This window comes from Tenrec ecaudatus, chromosome 1 (assembly GCF_050624435.1).
Source record: "Tenrec ecaudatus isolate mTenEca1 chromosome 1, mTenEca1.hap1, whole genome shotgun sequence".
NCBI lineage: Eukaryota > Metazoa > Chordata > Mammalia > Afrosoricida > Tenrecidae > Tenrec > Tenrec ecaudatus.
The window spans coordinates 174,047,795-174,056,139 of NC_134530.1; positions in this window are offsets into that span (position 1 = coordinate 174,047,795).

Genomic DNA, 8,345 nt, shown 5'->3' on the forward strand with positions numbered 1-8,345 from the left:
CGACGAACACCTGTGTTGTCAGAGCGACCAAAATAATGGCACTGCCATCGAGTTGATGCTGATTCAGTGACTCTGTCAGACAGAGTAGAACTGCTGCTGCTGTTGAATTTGTAAGAATTTCTTATAGCAGAAATAGACAACAACTACAACTCTTTACACACAATTCCAGATGGATCAATGATGAATAAATATGAATACAAAAGAATTAAAATTTTCTTCATGGTAAACTATCAAAAATAAAATTAAAATATATAAAACAAACCTGGAAATATATTTCTAACACAAATGAAGGTCAATGGGATATCTTATCTAATATTTAAAGAATGTGTACAAATCAATAGTGTTTAAAGATGCTTAATATCATCCATAATAAAATTAACTCAAAACTACCTTGAGTTATTTTTTTCTCATTAGCAGACATCAAAGTATTTATTGAGAGTGTGAAAGGACAAGCACTAGGGACCAGGTATAAGGCATCATGCAAAAAAAAAGATATGTGTGTATGTGTGTATGTATGTGTATATATATGTATATATAGGTATATGTGTGTGTGTGTGTGTGTGTGTGTGTGTGTGTGTATATATACCATATTGAATGAAGGGGGAAGTGCAGAGTGGAGACCCAAGGCTCAAGTGTCAGCCACTGGAGATCCCCTCATAGAGGGGTTTAGGAGAGGAGATGGGTCAGTCAGGGTGCGAGGTAGTACCGATGAAGAACACAGCTTTCCCCCAGATCCTGGATGCTTCCTCCCCAAACTACCATGATCCGAATTCTACCTTGCAGGGCTGGATAGGGCAGAGGTTGTACACTGGTACATATGAGGGCTGGAGGCACAGGGAATCCAGGGTGGATGATACCTTCAGGACCAAGGGTGTGAGGGGTGATGCTGGGAAATTGGAGGGTGAGTGGGTTGGAAAGCAGTAACTGATTACAAGGATCCACATGTGACCTCCTCCCTGGGAGATGGATGGCAGAGAAGGGGGGGAAGGGAGACTCCGAATAGGGCAAGATATGACAAAATAACGATGTATAAATTACCAAGGGCACATGAGGGAGGGGGGAGCAGGGAGGGAGGGGAAAAAAAAGAGGACCTGATGCAAAGGGCTTAAGTGGAGAGCAAATGCTTTGAGAATGATTGCGGCAGGGAATGTATGGATGTGCTTTATACAATTGATGTATGTATATGTATGGATTGTGATAAGAGTTGTATGAGCCCCTAATAAATTGTTTTAAAAAAAAAAGGACAAGCACTTTCACTGAATAGTGTTTGTGATGTAAAGTGTCCGCATCTTTGGAGAGCAACTTGGCAATAGCTATTAAAATAAAAATAGCACATACCCTTAGGAACTCTAAGTTTTTCATTTACGCCACAGGACAATTCATAAATATGAACAAAGATACCTTTACAGGACCAGTGACCTATCAAACACCCTTCCTGTTAATGTAATTCAGAATTTAAAATTGCTTGGATTTTAGAAAGATTAGCCAGCCTATGTAATACAATATAATTTGTAGCAGTGCTACTGAGGGCTAGGAGAAAACTGTAATCAAACTCTGTAATATAGCAGAAAGTATGTATATATATACACATATATACATATATACACATATATACATATATATGACTTTGCTTTACCCTCTATGTTAGGCTGGGCTGTCTAGAGAAAACAAAAATAGTAATAGATATGAATTTTATATTAAAAAGGGCAGAAGGTATTCTGGCCCAGTCCAACCCAAATCCAGGGACCCACTACTCTTCAGAGGCCTCCTCAGTCTCACAGCAGCTGCAGGTCAGTAATACACAAAGGTGAATTGGAAAGCAGGGACATCACAGGCTGGTGGGTGCTGAGTTCTGTGGGTCCAAGGTCAGTGGCCAAAATGGAACTTCCCTTAGAGGTAGACACAGAATCCAGCAAACAGGGAGGTGGAAAGGACAGAGAGAAAGAATTTTTCACTGTATCTCAGAAAGCCAGTACACCCCCACCAAGGCATCACAACACTATCACATAATTGACAGGTTGAACACCACCCATGTCTCCACACAGGCACCATCAAGTTTGCATAATATCTAACCACCATATCCCCCACCAGAGCCAAATAGCTGATTTCAAGTTAATTCAAATTTATAGCGACCCTATATCGTTTCCAAGACTGAATATTTATGGGAGCAGAAAGCCTTATCTTTCTCCTGCGAGTGACCTTGTAGTTAACAGCCAAACACCTTACCCAGAGCACCTACTAAGTAGTATAAACAAAGAGACCTGGTTGCACAATAGTTAAAGCACTATGATACTAACCAAAAGGAACCATCCAGGTATTCCGCACGAGAACGATCTGGAAGTCAGGATGCACAGAAATGACAGCAGAGGAAATCTTGTGGGCAATCGAACTCTTTCACTTAGGACTGGGTGGGCTACAACACAACAATAAGAAGCACAAGTGGAGACTAGACATTGCTTCAAATCAGCTCAGCCCAAATTTAACTTTCAGGTAAATCTGTGCCAAAAATTTTAGAAGACTTACACTTTTCTAAACTGCTAGAGCTTTGAGGTTGCAGAAAAGTGGAGGAATAGGCCGTCCGCTTCTGGGAGATTAGCCACTGAAACCTGTTGTGGATGGCAGCAGAACCGTGTCAGATACCGTGTCGAAAAATGGCCCCACAAGCTGGAAGGCACTCAAGATTACCACTAGGGCAGAGCTACCTCCTCAAAGTGAGTCAACCTTCAATGAGGACGGCGAGAAGTTTTTGAGACTCATTAATCGATGGGTCACAAGCCAACATGAGAAAAAACATCTGGAAACGTCCATTCATAGTTGAAATATGGAGTGTACAAAGTATGAATCTAAGAAAATGGAGTCATCTAAGATGAAGTGGACTGCACGAAGATGAACATTCTAGGTATTATTAGTGAGGAGAAATGGACTGGTGTTGGCCATTTTGATTTGGACCATCATATGGTTTTTCTATTGAGGAAGAATGGTGGCATGTTTAGTGTCAAAGTATTTCAAGGTCTTTTGAAGCAAAATGCGACCTGTGATAGTTTAATATCTATATGCCTACAGAGAAGTCCAGTCAATACATCTAATATTCACATTTATGTACCAACCACCAGTGAAGAATTCTACCAATTCCCATGGTCAAACATTCATTCAGATGCATTGATAACTATCGGCAATTGGAGTAAGAAAGTTAGAAATATAAAAGAACAAGAGTTGGAAAATATGGCTTTGGTGATAGAAACAAATGTGGACAGAGTGGTAGAACTTAGCAAAACGAATGCTTTGTTTTCCTTGCAAATGTATTCTCCCACCACATAAATGGCAGTTCTACATGTGGACTTCACTAGATGAAATGCCACCAGAATCCATTGCATCTGTAGGGAGAGGAGATGGAGCAGTTTAATTTCATGAGTCAAAACGAGGCCGGGGGCTAACTGGGAATGTTGCTGTTGTTAGGTGCCCTTCAGTCGGGTTTGACCGATAGCGACCCTATGTCCAACAGCATGAAGCACTGCCCAGTCCTGCGCCATCCTCACAATTGTTCCGACGCGGCATCCATGGTGGCAGCCACGGAGTCAGTCATCTTGAGGGCCTTAACACGATGTCCTTCTCCAGCGACGGGAGTCTCCTGACTGTATATCCAAAGTGTCTGAGAGAAAGCCTTGCCCTTCTTGCTTCTATGGGGCACTGGGGCTGGCTCTGCTTCTTCCACGACAGAGCTCTTTGTCCTTTACCACTCCGTTTAACAGTATTCACACTCTTCTTTTATTTCATGAGCCTTACCTGCTCTAAGATGAAGAGCAAGTTCCAGAGTCTCTTCGGATACCCGCTTTGATTTTTTCTGTCTCTCCTGGCTTTTAATGCCCGTTTGCTTTTTCGTGTGTGATGTTATTTATGTCCTCTCAGCTCATCAGACCTTCTGTCATTGGTGTTCAATGCATCAAATCTGTTCTTGAAATTAAGCTGGGATAGACTCGAGGTCATATTTTGACTCTCATGGACTTGCTTTAATTTTCTTCAGCTTTATCCTGAACTTACATATGAGTGATTGATGGTTTTCTGGATGGAAGCAGAACCTTGTCTGTTTCCATTACGTTCTTTTTCAGATTATCCATAGTTTGTTATGATCCACACAGTCAAGTGCCTTTGCACACTAGTAAATCACAAGCAGGCATCTTTCTGGTATTCTCTGATTTCAGTCAAGATGCATCTGACATCAGCAATGATGTTCCTGGTTCCACGTCCTCTTCTGAGTCTGCTCCGAACCTCTGGCAGCTCCCTGCCAATGTGCTGCTGTAACCATTGTTGATTGATCTTCAGTCAAATTTTACTTGCATGCGATATCAATGATATTGTTCTACAGTTCGAGCATTCCGTTGGATCATTTTTCTTTGTAATGGGCACAAATATGGATCTCTTCCAGTCAGTTGGCCAAATAGCTGTCTTCCAAATTTCCTGGCATAAATGAGTGAGTGCTTCCAGTGCTTCATCAACTTGTTGAAGCATTTTAATTGGTATTCCATCAATTCTTATAACCTTGTTATTGCCTGACACATCACAAGCACTATCCAATGAAAGTATTTGTCCCTTAACACCCCGAATAAACACTTCGACGTCTGCTAATAAGTGATAAAGTAATATTTCAATGTAGATTTGAGTTAGTTTTGTTATGGATGAGAGTAAGCATCTTTAACCATTTAGTCTTGATGTGCACACATTCATTAAATCATAGATAAGGTATCCTATTAGCTTTTGTATGTGTTATAAACATCTTTCTAGGTTTGTTGTTTGTATTTCCATATTTATTCAATCTATATGTTGAGCAAATATCCCAAGAAACTGCACGATAGGAAGAACATGGCCTCCAATTTTAGGAAGGCTTATTAGTGCAGATGATACACACTGGCTTGCTAAGAGGCAAGAATATTTGAAGCACTTGCTCATGAAAACCAAATACTGCAAACTTCAGTATGATTGTTACATAATGCAAACATAAAAAATTCTCACAACTTAGCTAATAGATACAATGATGAAACTGAGAAAAAATAGAAGCTGTCAAGGATTTCATTTTGCTTGAATCCACAGTCAGTACTCATGGAAACAGTAGTCAAGAACTCAAACTAGGAATTGCATTAGGCAAATGTGCCTCCCAAGACCTCTTTACAATGTTCCAAGAGGAAGACCAGTAAGGTAGATTGGGTTCATACTTAATCCTAGCCCTAATCTTAGAAAATTAGTTCTTATGACATGGCCCTACTCAATTGTTGTCTTCATGAAGAGATCACTCAAGATATGGGTGCTATCGCAAAGTGTAGTGAAGAAATCAGAGGGTGCCCAGCTATCAGAAAAAATAGCTCCTGATGTCTTAAAGGATTATTTCAAAACAAGCAGCCATGTAAACTCACATGGGAGAAGCATACCAGCCTGTGTTGTCCAAGGATTGCAAATAAAATCCAAATCCAGAGGAGAGAACAGTATCAAAACTTAAATTCTGAACACTCCGTTTGCAGAAGGCTATGGATGGCAGAGGGGGCCTACAATCCATTGCAGGGCCCCCACAAGGATTAGCCCTCTGATCTTAATCTGGAGATGGGAATGGCCTTGCTAGAAGATAGAGAACACTGTAAAGTGGATTTTGGCTGATGCAGTTGGATCATTTGATCTCCCTTTTGACGTATGTAAAATTTGCTTCAGTTATTACTATTGTGTTCTTTCTTTTTAACTGAGGTTTTTCGGTTTTATTTTGCCATTGGTGTTGAGCTTTTCATGTCTCTTGACTTTGAATTGCATGATTTTCTGAATATGGAATCCAGGGTAGGTAAATCTATGGAGTCAGTAACTAGATTAACAATTACCTAGGGACATGGCAGAGAAGATGGGGGAAGCATGGAGAGCTATCAACAACGAGCAGAAGAAGAAGATGTCCTGGAATGGATTGTAGTGAGGATCGCACAACTCTTCTTAAAACGATTGAACTCTTGAAACGTGCGCTATGTGAACAATATGCCAATTAGTAAAACAATTGTAAAGAAGTGAAAAAAGAGGGGGTCTCACCATGAGATGCCTGACACAGTGACTGCAACAATGGTCGGAAATAGCAGCAACTGTGACAGCGCAGTGCTTTGTTCTGCTGCTCACCGGGGCACGGAGCGTCCCAGCTAACTCGATGGCACTAACAACAGTAGCACAGAACCATTTATTGCAGCAAAAGAGTTGAAAGAACTCAAATGTCTTTTTTCAGTCTGTAAAGCACTGGGTAAAGTGTGTCCATGGAATGCAATCTGACACCAGTAATGAAAAGAGTCCAGTAGGTATCGATGGACTGATGTTAAGCGGGAAAAAAAATAGCAGGTGTAGTGGCGTGCGTATATTTTTCTCTCATTTGTATCATTAACTGTTTGATAAATTAATGTACATAAATATTAAGTAATAATACTTTATATTACTCTATATCAAGTGACATATCACACATATACCGTTCATGAAAGAACATATAAGAATCAGTAATATTTCTGAGGAAATGGACTAGACAAAAGGGAGACTACATGGGCTTTTCATTGTATTTCTCTTTAATTTTTAGTTTGTATATTTTATTTCCTTTTTAATGATCAGAACAGTTAATTAACAGGACAAATAAAAACAAAGAAATCTAGAGCAATTACTGGTTGATTCAGACTTAGCTTTGTCTCCAGGCTACCTGCATCAGCGCTGACCCTTACCAGGATGGTGCACACTTAGAAAGACGGTCATGAGAAGCAAAGAAAATAAAGAAGGACAGAATTTGAACATTTTTATAGGTGCAGAAAATACAGAGTGTGGACAGTTGGAATGGCTAACCTCTTCCGCAACCATGCTGTTAGGTGTGTCGTGGAGTCAGTTCCGACCCATAGCGACCCTTACGCACAATAGAGCCAAACACTGCCTGCCCCTGGGCCATCCTCACCACTCTTCCTGGCCTTAAGTCCGCTGTGGCAACATGGCGTCAAGCCATCTCCTGGAGGGCCTTCCTCTCTGGTGCCGCCCCTCTGCTTCACCAAGCATGGTGGGTGCCCTTTCCCAGGGAGGCCGTGGGGTCTGAAGATGACACGTACGTCTCTTGGTGGTGCCTCCAGGTCTCCTCAGATCACGGAGGACAGAATCTGTCGATTCCCAACAACTAAATGATTAGAGAGAGGAGGCATTCACCTGCTGAGTACAGAAAGGAGCACAGCCAGCCAGCACCAGCAGCTCCTCAGCTTGTGGGCTCTTTCCAAATGTTTCACTTATTTTCCTTTCTCATAGAGAGCCCCTCTGGGTTTCTAAGACTGTAACTGTTTACCGGGAGTAGCAAGCCCAGTCTTTCTTCCCTAGAGCTGGTGGTGGTTTCGAACTGCTGAACATGCTGATTGCAGCCCAAAGTAACCACTACATCACCAGGGCTCCTTTTCTAGTAGGGACAGGGACACGAAAATAAGCGGCTTTAGACATTAACCAATTTTGCTACTCTCAGAAGCGGTTTTATAGTCTATTGATGCCAGGTTGAAAGATCCTGATTAAAACTGAAAGAAGCCTTTAGGACTTGACTCATCACTTGGCTGTGCCCGGAGAACCCTCACCATTACCCTTTCCAGAAGCTTCTTGGCAAATTCTGTAGTGCCTCCACTCAGCAGTGCCTACATAATACTTAGAAGTAGCAAAGACAGATTTTTCATATAGTCTTTCTGATATGGAGAAGGCACCTTTATTATATTTATTGTACAGGTGGCCTCAGATCTAGCAAGCTGTAGCCGTAGGATTGCAACGTAGCCAGTCTGCTCCATTCTCATCACCCTATATGACGTTCTCCGCATAAGGTTACACTAGATGATGACGTGTATGTGTACAGAGCTATAAAGCATAAGAGCGAAATACAGTTACATAGAGAGCACTGCCACAGTGGTGATGTATCAGTAGATGCCTGGATAGATACCTAACTGGGGTGTGGGCGGGAGAGTGGGATGATAACAAGAACATCTCTATCTATCTGTCTGTCTATCTATCTATATCTATCATCCATCTATCAATCAGCTATCTATTTATCTATCTATCTATTTATCTATCATCTATCTACCTACCTGACAGAAGCTATTTCTACATGTGTATTTACCTTGTCTGCAAATATATCCACGAGTGTGGTGGAGCATGCAGTGGGGAAAGTTATGAAAACTTCTTAGACATAACCAAACACTTTGGAGGAAGGAGTCACAGGCCTGGGGTCTAGACTAAGGTCTCAGGAGATACTGAGGTCAATTGGAAAACAGTCCATTACCTCCTACTTTGGGGAGTAGTGACTGGGGTCTTAAAGGCTTGTGAACAGCCATCTAAGG